This window comes from Canis lupus, chromosome 1 (assembly GCF_003254725.2).
Source record: "Canis lupus dingo isolate Sandy chromosome 1, ASM325472v2, whole genome shotgun sequence".
NCBI classification, from domain to species: Eukaryota; Metazoa; Chordata; class Mammalia; order Carnivora; family Canidae; genus Canis; species Canis lupus.
The window spans coordinates 38,166,873-38,183,163 of record NC_064243.1 but is presented as its reverse complement, the minus strand read 5'-3'; the positions used below and the strand labels follow the sequence as shown (position 1 = coordinate 38,183,163).

The window sequence follows — 16,291 nt, the reverse complement described above, 5'->3', positions numbered from 1 at the left end:
CATAAGATTACTCGACTTCAAAAAAAAAAAAAAAAGATTACTCGACTTCTGGAATGACACAAGGCATGGAATAGTAAGCTATGTTACGGTGAGACTCTCTTCTTCCTGGATCTTGTGGATCTGTTATATCAGAAGGTCAGTAGCAGTGCTATTTCTATTGGAGAATTTTCATTTAAACAGATTAACATATTTGAAAAATTTCTTTCAATAATGACACAAAACATAAATATAAAAATCTGTATTTATTATAGGTAGCATAAAACATTTTTTTGCGTCAATTATTGTTGTGATTTAGGCTGAATAATGCCAGCTATTTTGCTACTGTGCTGAAGTCCTCTTTTTTGAGCCTACAATGAACCTGTAATACTTATGGAAAGAGTTACCATAGCAACCTATATTGATGTCACAAGCTCAGGCTTCTGACTTCATTGCATAATGCAGTAGCAACTGGATTTGCAGCAGAAACACCCTGCTAAAGAACAAGTATCTTGGTTCACAGCAAAGAGGACAAAGGAAAACAGCAAGTTATAGGGAGTTGAATGCTGGATTGTGAGTCAGATTGTCTGAGTTCTTATTTTAATCCTACTTCTCACTTGTTGCCTTGTTTTGAGTAATTGTGTTTACATGTGTGCACTGAGGTTTGAAGCAAGAAATCTCCTATCTGTGGGGTAGACAGAGAAGAGGAAACTCAGTATTTAATGTCTTAGCATTTGGTGGACATCTTAATAAAGCTAAAGCTACCCTAAAAATAACTTGGAAAGAAAGGAATTACTAATGCCTTGTAGTAGGTAACTAGCTAGCTCACAAAGATAAAGAGGACACTTTGAAATTTAAAAAAAGCATATAGCTAGGGTTTTTTACTTTTATTTTTTGAAGTAGCAATGGGTAAAGGATATGATTGATGTCCTAATCTCAATTTTAATTAGAATGTGGAGGACTCTTACATAAATATGTCATATTATATAGCTATATCTGTTTAAAGATGTTTTTATGTGTTTCAGAGTAGAGAAGTAAAAGATTAATCTGTATCTATTAATGGGTTTGATGCTTCTCATGTTTATACTGTGTACATTAAATCATAAATGTTTATTTTACCATGCAAATGCTTATCATTATTAGAACACAACTGAATAAGTGAAATGGCTTTGATAATTTAAAATAAAATAAAACATTTTTAATGATACTCTTTTTTTAGACAGGCCTAATGTTTCCATTGGAGCCTATAGCCTGTTCATTATGTCAATTGGTCTAGATTTTTATTATACAGTAAATTTCAGAATTGAGCTTATTTTGGAATTTGAAAAGGCATTTAAACTAATAAATGTCCTCACCAGAAACTAAGGTGATAACATGATGTAGCTTTTAATTTTATCTAAGGTAACAAGCTAGAACATTTTGATAGAACTCTGGCCCTTCCTACCCCCTCTATCCATATGTTTCAAAATCATTCCAAAATATCAGCTAAGATTTAACACACTACAGAACTTCATTAGCTAAATTCCATGTTAAATAATCGTCAGAAAGACATAAATAATTTGTCAAGTCTTAGAAAAATTTTAAGTTACGCTTGAAAAATGTAGAGCAAGGTAGAAGTTGGGGCCATGTTTTTGATAAGTACCTAATTCCATTTGAGCTCAAGATCATATCACAGCACAAGTTGTTGGTTTGAGTCTCAAAATCTTGCAAAAACTAGAGTTTACTATACAGTGTTTTATTAGAATATATAAAAGTAAAAATTAGTTCTTTAGTTATAGGCATTATGTTGATCAAACCACCTAATGTGTTTTTTTTTTTTTATAGGGGAAAAGCCTTTTTGTGTGTTTGTGTGAATTTAATTCAACAGATTTTTATTGACTTTATTACCATGAGAAGGTCTTGAATATACATACTAAAATTTTGTAAGAAAAAAAATGATGTCACTCTCCATTTTTGTTTTTTCATCTTAAGCAAAGAGAGGAAGCTGTGATGGTTGGTTCCCTTCTGAATGCTACTTTGCTCCTTGTTCTATATTCCACTATTTTCTAAATACAACTACTCTAAATAGCAGGGGCTAAACATACACTGAGAAGTCACATCAAAGACTCCACCTATGGAAGGAGCCTTCATTTTTTGTTTTGCTTTGTAATTAAAGTGGAGTCCAATAGATTTAAATGACTTGCCCAAATCTGACTGGTGGAAGGATACATACCTCCTCCAAGTACTTGTTCTACTACATCAAATTGCCCTGATTCTGCCTGGGGGCTTGAATCCAAAGTCATCTCCCTGTTATATAGTCTGATACACGGTCCTTTTTTTCTTAATATATTTTTTCTTAGTTTTCTTGGGTTTATTTTTTTCCTAACTAGAGATTATTAACAAATTTTATGAGTCTTTTCAAAGAACCAACTTTCGGCTTTATTTATTGCTGCCATGTATCTTCCACTGTGTAACAAACTACCCTCAAAACAGTCTGGTTTAAAACAACCACTATCTCATTATCTCATGATTTTGTGGGTCGAGAATTCAGGTAGAGTTCGCTTGGGTTATTCTTTTTCTTCTTGCAGTATCGTGAGTTTACGTGGGGGCATTCGGTTGGTTGTCGGTGTGGTTTCGAGAGTCTAAGATTGGTTCACTTAGGTGCCCGATGCCTTGGCAAGGAAACCGAGAAGGCTGAGCTCGGATGGATTCCTTCCCGTGTCCATGTAGCACAGGGCCTCTCCACATGACCTTTCCAATAGAGTTTTTGAGCCTTTCACACTGCAATTCACAATTTTGAAAATGTATACAGAAACAAGCAGTAGAAATTACAAGTTTTCTTAAGGTCTAGACCTAGACCTGACAAAACATCACCTCTGCTATACTCTTAGAGTGGTCACAGAACACCCAGGGGAGGGGGAAGTAGATTCCTCCTATCAAAGGAATGAGTGTCAAAGAATTGGAACTAACTTTATTCCATTGCACTGATCCTATGTTGTATTTTAGTCTTCTATTTCAATAATCTATTCTTTATTTTTTCAAGATTTATTTATTTATTTACTTTAGAGGGAGAATTTGGGAGGGACAGAAGATGATGAAGAGAGAGAATCTCAAGTAGATCTCTGCTGAGTGTAGAGCCCTCCATGGGGCTTGATTTTCATGACCCTGAGGTCATGACCTGAGACAAAAATCAAGAGTCCATGATTAATGGACTGAACCAACCAGGCACCCCTCAATAATCTATTCTTTCATTTGTTTCTTCCTTCCATTTGCTTTGTTTATATTCTATCATTCTCCCCACCCCCCACCAAATTCTTAAGTTGGATGTTCAAATCATTGATTTTCACCATTTCTTCTGATATAACCATTAAAGGGTAAACATTTTTTCCAGCTACTACTTTCATCATTGCATTTCAACATTTTATCTATATTGATATTTTGCTCTTTGTTCAGTTACAAACACTGTTAATGTTCCATTACCATTTCTTATGTGACCTATGAATTATTTGGAAGTGTGGTTCTAAAATTTCAATCCTACAGGGTTTTAATAATGTATCTATTTGGGACTTCAAACACACTCATCAGATGCACTGTGTGATCCTTATTTGGATCCTGATTAGAACAAACAAGAGAGTGTTTGAGATAATTGGGGAATTTTGAATACTTACTGGATACTTGAGGAATTTTTATATATTTAAAAAAATACATAATGGTATTATGGTTATATTAAAAGTGTCCTTTTTAAATAGAGTTACAAATATTTGTGGAATGAATTTGTTTCAGAAAAATTCAGATGGGACTGGTATATAGATGATAAAAGATTGACTAGGATTTGATTAATTGTTGAAGACAATTGAAGGATACAAGAGCATTCCATATACTACTCCATTTATTTTTTTGTGTGTAAGACCTTTTTCATAAGAAGATATTAAAAGTTTATCTCAAATCATTCTGATTGAGTTGCATTGTGGCTAAGGAATTAGAGTATATAAAATATATATACATGAATTACATATTCATATATACATATATATAAAGACTATATATTACACACACACACAATAAGCTTTGCTTTATGGATTAATGTGTTCAATTTTGGTAATGTATCTTGTGTAGTTGAGAACAAAATATGGAATATCTCTCTTTTTCTCTATTTATATATATATCCATTAAATCAAGGCTGGTTGTCCAAAGATTTTTTTAAATAGATTTTTAAAGATTTTTTTATGAGGTTTTAAAAAAAAAATCCAAAGATTTTTTTGAAGGTTTTTTTCATGACCGAACACTGGATACTTGAGAAATGTGTGTTTTATTCTTATATTACTATGATGATTTGTCAGTTTCTCTCTGTAGTTCTTGAATGTTTTGCACTATGTAATTTGAGATAGGTTCATAATACATATCTAATTGTTAAATCTTATTGGTAATTTGAAACTTTAATCTTCACATAGTATCACCTCTTCTTCCTGATAATGGTTTTTTGTTTGTTTGTTTTTTACCTTAAAGACTATTTTTATAACATTAATATAGCGCTCCCAGATTTCTTTGGGCTATTATTTGCTGGATATATCTGTCAGTCATGATATCCTTTTATATTTTAGGTGCATCTCTCATACAGAGCATATAGTTGAATTTTTGTTTATCTAGCCTTAAGATTTCTGTTTTTAACTGGCAAGTTTGGTCTACATATATAAATATTGTGATTAGTGATGCATATTTACTTATTATGTGATCTTTGTGCTTTCTGTTTGTCCATTTTTTTCTATATTTCTTTCCCTCTTTCTTTCTTAGCTATAGTATCATGTCATTCAAACTATCTGGACGTACTAATTTCTTCAATCCTCTGTCATCTGTTGTGAATTGTGCTCAGTCTTTCTCTTAATTTGACCTGACATGCACCGTATTTTATAGAAACTATTAAATTTTCCATCTTTTAAAGGAAACCATCCATAGATTCCAACATAGAAACATGGTTTAGCTTTAAAATCTGTTGGTCATTGGGACACCTGGTGGCTCAGCAGTTATGCATGTGCCTTTGGCTCAGGGCAGGATCCCCAGGTTCCAGTCCCACATTGGGCTCCTTGCATGGAACCTGGTTCCCCCTCTGCCTGTATCTCTGTCTCTCTTTCTGTGTATCTCATGAATAAATAATAAAATATAAAAAATTCTGTTGGTTATTTCAGTAGTTTTAGCATATAGAGTTGTTGAGCATATGGGATAAGGTATTGTTCTTTAAATTGCAAGTCCATAAAGTGCATTTTAGGAATAAGGCTTGAGGGTGAAATGCTATTGAAAAATAGCATAAAAAATGAAGCTGAATTTAATGTTGATGGATTGATGAGGAGAGGAGCCACTTAATGTTACACTTATCAAAAAAGTAAAAGTTATTAAACTTACCTGAGAAGAGAAAGTGATCTGATGAGTGCCACCGGACAGGATGGCAATTATAAATAATATGAAATGAGTTAGGAAGAGCCTGAGCTCAGAACAGCAAGGTTAGAAGCCCTTTTTTAATTAATCGGATATTATGGCAAAAAGCCTGAATGAAGATAAGGAGTAGAGCCTGAAAATGAATGCTGATTCTCTGACTTAGGTCTTGGTGGCATCTAAGAAGGAGTTGAAGAAGGGAGAGGGAAACAACATGCCTGTAATAATTGCTACTGCATTGAGCAATTACAGCATCATGGCTGCCCTGACACTTTCTGTCTTTATATCATAATCTATTGCTATTAGCTTCATGTCTTCTTTTCCTGTCTCTAAGTTCCCTAGAGAAGAATTTAACTTGTTTGGCTTCTTTTTACACTGAGTCTAGAGTCTTATTTGCTGACTTCGTTGGTGGATGAGTAACCTTTGTGCTAGGTGTGCCCCCTGTGAAATCCTCCACTGAAAAGTGGAGAGGATTATCTGATGCAGACATAACCATGTCCTCTCTTGGCAGGGGGCTGTGATGCAGACAGGTGTTTTAGCCTAAGCACCCCAGAAAGCAGAGTCTGATGCAAGAATTTATGTGATTGTTTTTACTGAGAGGGGCAGCAGTGAGTGTAAAAATTTTGAGATAGGAAGGGATAAAGAACTGGCTGGAGGGTGTGCTGCTGAACTAATGGCACTTGTGGAGATTGCTTCGTGTTGTAGGGGCGTCCTGTGAAAGGCCATATCAACTGCACCTCAGAACCACAGACAGTTGAGAAAGAGGTTTCTTTGTTTTGTTGTTGGTCACTGATTACAGGTTTGCTGTACTCCCCAGAAGTTCCAGACTGCGGTTGTGGGCAACTAACAAGACCACTCGCACCTCAGTGTCAACAAGGAAGTTCTGGGTTGGCAAGAGGCTTGTGGCTTGGCGTAGAGTATGGTTACTGTCAAGTTCTGCACAAATGAAATCATTCCCAACCCATGCAGAGCTGGTTACTGTAGCAGCAATTGAAACAAAAGACACATGAGGCTGAGAGATTGTGAATTGGTATCTAAGAGGTGGTGGATGCGGAAAAGAGCAATGGACGGCTAGTTAAGATGGTGAGGGATGGGCCAAACGTGGAGGAGGAAGCAAAGGTGCTCTTATCAGTTCCCAAGTTTATAACAGAATAACTCAAATAAAGCCCAATAAATATTTATTGAGCCTCTACTCTTTGCAAGAAACTGAATTTATATCTCCAAAGTAATCAAGAGGCTTTACCATCACATGGAGGAAATAGATGTATATAAATTTGAAACACAAGATATTGCATGTTAATATCATCACCATTGATAAACATATACACAAGAGGAGCATCGAGGAGGCAGCAGTGAGTTATGCTTGCAGGAGTAGCAGCGTCTTTGTAGAAGATTAGATGTGGCTTTAATGATTAAAGTTAAAACTTTTATAATAATGTAAGGGCAATTGCCTTACAGCGTATTTACAGCAAATCTTCCGAGCAACAGTATCTCTGCCTCTATATTTTATTAAAATGACATCATCACATTTTAGATATTTCATATTGAAAATAGAAATGAAAAATCAAGAATTAGAAACCAACTTATTTTTTCTCTTTCAGAAAGTCAATGGTCATTTTTTTTTTTTTCATGTTCCAGCACAACGCAGCTGGGTTTATTTTCAAACTGACATGCTGGAATCTGCATAGTTTCTTAGAGTGCGGATAGTATTAAAAATTGCATGTGACCCATACATGTTTATTGTCCTTCTCCCTCCATGTAGAGATGGAAGGAGTGAAGAGATGAGGATGAAGGAATGGGAGCTGCAGGAAAACAAAATACAGATCTGGAGACAGATGAGAAAGATGAGGTATTTCAAGTTTTCTGGATCAAAAATCTGATGCAGCTGCCAGAGAACACTTGCCTGGTCTGAATTCCTTTTCCCAAAGAAATGAAATAAAGTTGAAATATGTTGTAAATGGGACGGATAGAACCCAGGCAGTGAGAGAGAGAACTGGACAGACAGAAACAGCTATGACTCTGGGGCTAGCTTAACTGTAACAGGGACTAGACTGTGTATCCCGGCCAAGAGTTGCCTTTTAATAAATTCAAATTCCAGTATAGTTAACCTACTGTGTCATATCAGTTTCAGGTATACAAGAGAGTGATTCAACAATTCTATTCCTTACTCAGAACTTATCATGATAAGTGGACTCAATTCCCATCACCTGTTTCACCCCCACCTACCCCCACTCCGCCCAGTTCTCCTCTGGTAACCATGAGATGATTCCCTGTATTTTAGGTCCTGTTTTTTCTTTACCTCTTTTTCTGTGTTTATGTGTTTCTTAAGTCCTGCATATAAGTGAAATCATGTGGTATTTTTTTTTAATATTTTATTTTTTCATGATAGACATAGAGAGAGAGAGAGAGAGAGGCAGAGACGCAGGCAGAGGGAGAAGCAGGCTCCATGCCGGGAGCCCCACGCAGGACTTGATCCCGGGACTCTAGGATCATGCCCTGGGTCAAAGGCAGGCGCTAAACCACTGAGCCACCCAGGGATCCCCAAATCATGTTGTATCTATCATACCCTGAGTTATTATACTTAGCATGTTATTCTTTAGATCTATCCATGTTGTTACAAAAGGCAATATTTCATTCTTTTTTATGGTTGAATATATATATTTTGTATATGTATATATATGCACATATCACATCTTTACTCATTCATCTATTGATGGACACTGGGCTGCTTCCATAATTTTGCTATTTTAAACAATCCTGCAGTAAACATAGTGGTGCATGTATTTTTTTTCAAATTAGTGTTTTTGTATCTTTGGGTAAATACCCAGTAGTGGAATTACTGGATCATACAGTAGTTTTAATTTTGTTTTTGAGAAACCTCCATACTTTTTCCACATTGAATGCACCAGTTTGCATTCACCAACAGTGCACAAGGGTTTCTTTTTCTCCACATCCTCACCAACACTTGTTTCTTATGTTTGTGATTTTAGCCATTCTGACAGGTGTGAGGTGATATCTCATTATAGTTTTGATTTGTATTTCCTTGATAATTAGTGATGTTGAGTGTCTTTCCATGTGTCCGTTAGCCATCTGGATGTCTTCCTTGGAGAAATGTCTGTTTATATCTTCTGTCCATTTATCAGTTGGATTTGTTGTTGTTAAGTTGTATAAGTTTTTTAATAAATATTTTGGATATATAATAGATCTATATTTATTGGAGACAAATGGAAATATATAACTAACTAGTCCTGTATATATATATATAACTATATATATATTATATAACTATATATATATAACTAGTCCAATATATATAACTAGTCCAATATATAACTATATATAACTAACCCTTTATCAGATATATCATTTGCAATATATCATTTGCAAATATCTTCCCCCAATCTTTTTGTCTTTTTGTTTTGTTTTGTTTTGTTGATTGACTCCTTTGCTATGAAGAAGCTTTTTATTTTGATGTAGTCCTAATAGTTAATTTTTGCTTTTGTTTCCCTTGCCCCAGAAAGTGTCTAGAAAAATGTTGCTAATGGCTGATGTCAGAGTAATTACTGCCTATGCAGTCTTCTAGAATTTTTATGGTTTCAGGTCTCACAGTTAGGTCTTTAATCCATTTTGAGTTTATTTTTGTGTATGGTGTGAGAAAGTGGACCAGTTTCATTTTTTTTTTACATGTCACTGTCCAATTTTCCCAGCATCATTTATTGAAAAGACCATCTTTTCCTATTAATTTTTCTTACCTCCTTTGTCAAAGATGAATTTATTTCTGAATTCTCCGTTCTGCTCTATTTATCTATGTATCTATTTTTATGCCAGTACCATACTATTTTGATTACTACAGCTTTGTAGTGTATCTTGAAATCTGGGGTTGTGATGCTTCCAGTTCTGTTCTTCTTTTCAATATTGCTTTGACTATTCAGAGTCTTTTTGTGGTTCCATACAATTTTAGGGTTATTTATCTAGTTCTGTGAAAAAAATCTGTTGGTATTTTGATGGGGATTGCATTACATGTGTAGATTGCTTTGTGTAGCATGAATATCTTAACAATACTTGTTCTTCCAGTCCATTACATGGAAAATATTTCAATTTGTTTGTGTCATCTTCAATTTCTTTCAGCAATACTTATAGTTTTTAGAAAACAAGGTTTTCACCAACTTGGTTCAGTTTATCCCTAGATATTTTATTAATTTTGGCGCAGTTGTAAATGGGATTGTTTTCTTAATTTCTCTTTCTGCTACTTCATTATTAGTGTGTTAAAATGCAATGGATTTCTCTATATTGATTTTGTATCCTGCAACTTACTGAATTCATTTATAAGTTCTAGCAGTGTTTGGTGGAGTCTTTAGGTTTTTCTATATTTGTTGAGGGTTTTTCCACGAACAGATGCTGTAACTTTTTCAAATACTTTTTCCTCATCTATCGAAATGATCATACGGTTTGTATCCTTTCTTTGGTTGATGGTATGTGTCATGTTGATAGATTTTTGAATATTGAACCGCCCTTGTATCCCAGGAATAAATCCCCCTTGATCATGCTGAATTTTTAAAATTTATTTTTGGATTTTGTTTGCTAATATTTTGTTGACAATTTTTGCATCTATGTTCATCAGAGATATTGGCCTGCAGTTCTCTTTTTTAGCGGTGTCTTTATCTGGTTTTGGTATCAGGGCAATCCTGGCTTCATAGAATGAATTTGGAAGCTTTCCTTCCCCTTTTATTTTTCAGAATAGTTTGAGAAGAGTAGGTATTAGCTCTTCTTTACATGTTTGGCAGAATTCATGTGTGAAGCCACTTGTTTTTGGACTTTTGTTAGTTGGAAGTGTTTTGATTATTGATTCAATTTCATTGCTGGTTATCTGTCTATTCAAATTTTTCTATTTCTTCCTGGTTCAGTTTTTGGAGGTCATATGTTTCCAGGAATTTATCCATTTCTTCTAGGTTGTCCAATTTGTTGGCATATAATTTTTCATAATATTCTCTTATAATCTTTTGTATTTCTATGGTGTCAGTTCTTTCTCTCCTTTCATTTCTGATTTTGTTTGAGCCCTTTCTCTTTCTGAGTCTGGCTAAAGGTTTATTAACTTTGTTAATCTTTTCTATGAACCAGCTCCTGGTTTCATTGATCTGTTTTATTGTTGGTTTTTTTTTTCTTTAGTTCCTATTTAATTTATTTCTGCTCTAATCTTTATTATTTCCTTCCTCTACTGCTTTTGGTTTTGTTTGTTCTTTTTCTAGCTCCTTTAGATAAAAGCTTACATTGTTTATTTGAGGGTTGTTTTGTTTGTTTGTTTCTTAAGGTAAGCTTGTATTCCTATAAACTTCCCTCTTAGAGCAAATTTTGTTGCATCCAAGATTTTGGATCATTGGGTTTTCATTTTCATTTGTCTCCATGTATTTTTAAAAAGATTTTCTTTATTTATTCGTGAGAGACACACACACACACAGAGGCAGAGAACAGACAGAGGGAGAAGCAGGCTCTATGTAGGGAGCCTGATGTGGGACTCGATCCCTGGTCTCCAGGATCACTCCCTGGGCCAAAGGCAGGCACTTAACTGCTGAGCCACCTCAGTGTCCCTGCCTACATGCATTTTTTATTTCCTCTTTGATTTGTTGGTTGACCCCATCATTGTTTAGTAGCTTGTTATTTACCCTTCACGTATTTGTGTTCTTCCCAGATATTTACTAGTGGTGACTAAGATTTGTCTTAATTCCTAAAATGTGAAGGAGTCTCTCTTTTTTTTTTCTTACTTAGCGGGAGTTATCAGCCCTCATATGTGGCCTGATTGGTGGGGTTTACCATTGACTACAATTTCATTTCAGTAACAAAACAAAATGTGGCATAATATCATGCTTGGATGATTAAAGCATATTTAATGTATGCAAATGTTGTCATACTGCTTAGCAAAATAAAGACATACTAAAACAAATATATAAAAAGTGTAGGCCATTCCACCAGTTATTCCACCCAATGTGTGCATGGAGATGGGAATCTGTCTTTCATCTCTTGGTCTCAGTTTCATTTATCTCCTATGGAGTGTGAGAATCATGTTAATTGGAATATGAATCTACTATCAGAAGCTATATCTAATGTCTATGTCTCTGCAGATATCTTTAAGATGACATGAATCTGAAAGTCAAGGCAGCTGGTTCACTTGGGCTCCACTGAAGAATCAGCAATCTGTCCCAATAATGCATAAGAAATGACCAATGCTGGACTTCCTGGGAGACTATTCCAATGCTAAGCCTTCCTAAGGGGGGATTTTCATGGGTAAAATTGATCATTTGATATTTTCACTTTTAATTCTAACTTCAGAACCAAGATGTAATTTGTGTAGAGTATGGAGTTTTCAGATATGAGAAAAAAATAAATGTTAGAATGGCTTAAGAAGAAAGGGCTGTGGCAATATTGAGTCAATGTTCTCATAAATTGCTTTAGCCCTACTTTCTCAGGAGTAGGAGAGGTGAGCAGATCTACCAAGATGGGAAGACACCATAGTTGTTTGAGGACCTATAACTTTTAAGTGGAGGAATTCTCTCCTTTCCCTTCCAGTTAGCTCCTCATTTCTAGAGCTTAGATTTTACTCAGACCTCATTTTTCGTTGTTGTTCAGATGAAGGCATTTGAGTGCCAACCATGCTATGAAGTCTAGGTGATTTATTCAGCTAGTAGGTGAAGGATGTAGGAGTGGGAGGCAGATAAGTCTAACTGCAAAGCTTGTGTCCTCTTTTTAACACACAATATCTTCTCCTTTAAGCTGTCTTTTTAGGGGTTCTTAGAATTGACTTGGGTGCCCTTTGAAAGACTTTGGGAGTACATTTCTTTTCACCCTTATGTGAGAAGTCTTTCCTGAGAACTTGTGAATGATAAGGGTGAAGCTTTTCCTGTACCATGGCCCAAGGCGGCATCAGGTGGTTATACCAGAAAGGAGGCTGTGTTCTGCCATAGTGGCTCAGCTACACTTTCCTTGGTATCTGTTTGGACTTCATCAAAATATTTTGTCTCATGATTTTGGTAGCATTTGGGTAAAGCTCATATATGAAAGTGAATGGTTTAGTTTTCCTGATGAAAAGTTTAATTTAGCTCTCCAGCATGTTCCTTTTAGCTTATTTGTAGTTATAATCGTTTACTTAATGAGGATGCATCCTCCCTTTTGGAGTACAGACTTTAAAATGAATTTCCATAGATTTACATAAATTCCCTGGGGACCACTATAATGTGAGCAAAGAAAGAATTGCCCAGCTGTGTGGTGATTTAATGGAATTATGAAGCTTTAGGGTGTGGGCTCCGAGAAAGATATCTAGGGGATATAGTCACTCAAATTGTTGGAGAAATAAACCGTTAAATGAATTTGCTCTCACTCAGATTGAAGATGATTTTAGAAGCCAGCATCAGGCAAGGTTTTAAAAAACTCATTTTAGGAAAAGCTTGTAAAAATGTTGTACATATCAGAAATCACCTGTTATTATATTATCACAGATTTTGAGTAGAGGTTTTTTATTTTATTTTTTTTAAAAGGGGAGAATTAGCAAATGCCCTGTTTCTCATGCTGTCAACTCAAAACCAACATCGTCTTTAGATACACTTGCTTTGAAATTTAATATGGATCCCCAACGTCATCTGGGCCAGAATTTATTATTGGTGGTCTATATGACCTTCACACCTCCATCCCTTCCTCAGTGATGTGAAGAGATCTAAGAAGGCATCAGCTTTCGAGTCTCAGAGATTTTGCCATCTATTTGACTTACTTTGAATCTATTTATAAATGGTGATGTCTGAATTACATTGTACTCTGTGATTGGTTCTATAGGTTGGTTAACAACAGTAATGGGAAAGACTTCATGATTCTCTTGGCCTTGGAATATAGCCATGTGAATTAAGTCCTTTACAAGATAATACCTCAGCATTACCTATATTTTCAAGATAATACCCAGACGTCTACAAATGTATATCTTTGGGTCAAAGAGGCTTATTGAAGAATATGAATGGATCAATATTAATTTATATTCTGTGTTGGAAAACAATCACTGATACTAAGTCAATAAGGTTCCTCTTTGTATATAAAGATGTAAATGAGTAAATAAGTATTTAGTAACATGTAGAGAATGCTCTAAGGGGATGCAGAAAAGCAAGAAATATTTGTTGTCTATAGCATTGGGTTTTTTAGCATCCATACAAAGTAGCAATAATAATAGCTAACATGTTTTGTGCATTTATTATGTGCCAGGTTTTTCTTTTTGTCATCTGCCATGAACTTTGCAGCAACCTATGACTTAGGCACTCTACTTATTCCATTTTACAGATGAGAAAACAGAAAGCTAAATTACTTGCCCAAGGCTAATCTGGGGTACCTAGGGTGGCACATATGGAACTGGCTCCAGAAGTTAGGCTCTTTATTTTTTCCAAATTCCTATATATTTTTTATTGTGGTAAAGTGTAAATATACAACATGGATGTTTAAGTATCTGAGTTCCTGCTTTCAATCATTTTAGGTATATGCGAGAAGAATTATTACAACTCGAGTTAATTCTTTGTTTTGTTTGTTTTTAGACATTGTATACTGTTTTCCATAGTGGCTGCACCATTTCAAACTTCCACTGGCCCTGTACAAAGGTTGCAATTTCTCTACCATCTTGCCGACATTTTTTTCTGGTACCCATTGTAATGGTATCTCACTGTGGTTTTGATTTGCGTTTCCCTCGTGATTAGTGATGTTGAGCATCTTTTCATGTGCTTATTGGCCACTTGTAAATCCTCTTTGGAGATATGTCTATTTAAATTCTTTTTTCATTTTTAAATACGGTTGTTTCATTTTTATTGAGTTGTAGAGGTTCTTTATATATTCTGGATATTTATCCCGAACCAGATAATGGTTTGTAAATATTTTTTCCCACTCCATGCATTGCCTTTCACTATCTTCATGGTGTCCTTAACACTATTGCCTGTGCTCAGACCCTATGCTCTTAACCACTACACTGAATCATATAACCAAGATTGCAACACACTAAATTATTTGGTACTAACTGTATCTCATTATGACGAAATAGATAAGAGGCTGTGTTGTCAGAAAATGCATGAAGGAAGCAGCGAGACCTAGCACATTATAGATGTGTTTAGTGTATATTTCTTGATGAGTCTGTTTTTGCATGAGAATTGATTGGAAAAAAACGTTGAGACAACTGTGTAGTATCTTTCTGCTCTTGCCCATGTATTTCTTGGGGCATTCACAAGAGGAGGGGAACAATGGGAAAGGGGGGTGACTGGCTGTGCATAGAGATAGATCTGCCAATCTTTATTTTATTTTATTTGTTAAAAAGATTTTATTTATTTATTCATGAGAGGCACAGAGAGAGGCAGAGACATAGGCAGAGGGAGATGCAGGCTCCCTGCAGGGAGCCTGATTCAGAACTCTATCCCAGGTCCCTGGGGTCATACCCCGAGCTGAAAGCAGATGCTCAGCTGCTGAGCCACCCAGTGTCCCTGCCAATCTTTAGCTATAGATAAATTGCCAGGATGTTTTTGTTTTTTCTTTCTTTTTTCTTAAGAAAAAGATTTTATTTATTTATTCATGAGAAACACACAGAGAGGCAGAGACACAGGCAGAGGGAGAAGCAGGCTCCCTGCAAGCCTGATGTGGGACTCCATCCCAGGACCCCAGGATCACAACCTGAGAAAGGCAGACTCAACCACGGAGCCACCCAGATGTCCCATGGATGTCTTCTGACACAGGTTTTATTTAACCTGACCTAAAGAGGTGAAACCAAACCTTTCTTCAGTCTGATTCACTGCCTGCCACTGGAAACACTTTTCCTTGGAGTTTAACAGAGGCAGAAAGGAAAAGAGAGAACAACAATCTTTTCTCTTGCCTTTTCTACTTTGCCTGTGGCAGTATTAAACTGTATCCTCCTGGGTATTATTGGGGTGGATGCAATGGGCAGAGAACTGAGACCACACTGTGCTCCTTCATTTGAAGAAGGTGTTATAAGTGTGACTCAGGTTTCAATTAGAGCTCTTTGCTTTTAACTGCATACCCCCACATTTGTCTTTTAGTTTTTGGGTTTTGGATGTGTGTCAGATAATGTGTTTTCTCCCCCATACTGTTTGTGAATTATTAATTCTGTGCCTCAGTCTCAGAGAGGGGCATGGATACTGTAGCAATCACAGCCTGTAAAGTAAAAATGAAGAAAAATCAGTCTTCTTCCCATCCCAGTATATAAATAAGCCCAAGGTACTCACAGTGGAGTCACATGCTTGCTCTAGCCTCTTAACATTCTCTCTGTTTAAAGGAGTCATAAAAAGGGTTTGCACATGCAACAGTGATGGTGTGAGAGCTGTCAGGAAGTTTGCAGTAAGCAGAGCCTTTTGTAAGCTTCCCTGGCAGCCGGCATCATACAGTACAGTGATGGCTTCCTCTTCTTCCAGCAATGGTTTGGTTAGTTGGGGGTAGGGGGTAGAGAGAGAAGATTGCAGTGAAGATAGGAGAGCATAGAGAGGACTTGGGGCCCTCCTGATTGCATTCCAGGTGACAACCTCACTCCCAGTGTCTCGTGCCTTGCTGTAAGCAGCATGTGTCCCGCAGCTCTAGACTCCTGCGAGTTCATCTCACCTTCCAGGGTTATCCAGCTTGGTTTCAGTCCCGTTATACAAAGGAGCCTTTGGGTGTCTCCTCTATATTAAAGGCCAAGAAAAAGAGTCATTTTGCAGACAATTTTCATAGTATTTTTCATTGAGTATATACAACACCATGTGCTGGATGCCTACACATGTCATTAAATTCTGATAAGAGCCCTGAGATAGATTTTATTATTCCCTTCTGCTACGGAGGAACCTGAGTCTGCAGACGAGAAGTGAACTTGATTAGGGAGACAATGTGTGGAAGGCAAAGGTGATAGCCTGAGCAG

The 16,291-nt window shown here is 36.1% G+C and overlaps 1 protein-coding gene across 49 annotated transcripts in view; it reads left to right on the top strand.

Moving 5' to 3' along the window:
- Positions 1-422: 422 nt before the first annotated feature.
- LOC112644266 (DDB1- and CUL4-associated factor 13-like) overlaps positions 423-16,291 on the top strand; it is a 205,509-nt gene continuing 189,640 nt past the window's right edge. For 46 of the 49 annotated variants that reach the window (XR_007412614.1, XR_007412620.1, XR_007412645.1 and 43 more), the window contains exons 1-2: positions 423-549; positions 11,499-11,661. The gene's annotated coding sequence lies outside the window, so the exon portion shown is untranslated. The remainder of the gene's footprint in view (positions 550-11,498; positions 11,662-16,291) is intronic. The other 3 variants (XR_007412650.1, XR_007412649.1, XM_035708018.2) reach the window with 2 other exon arrangements.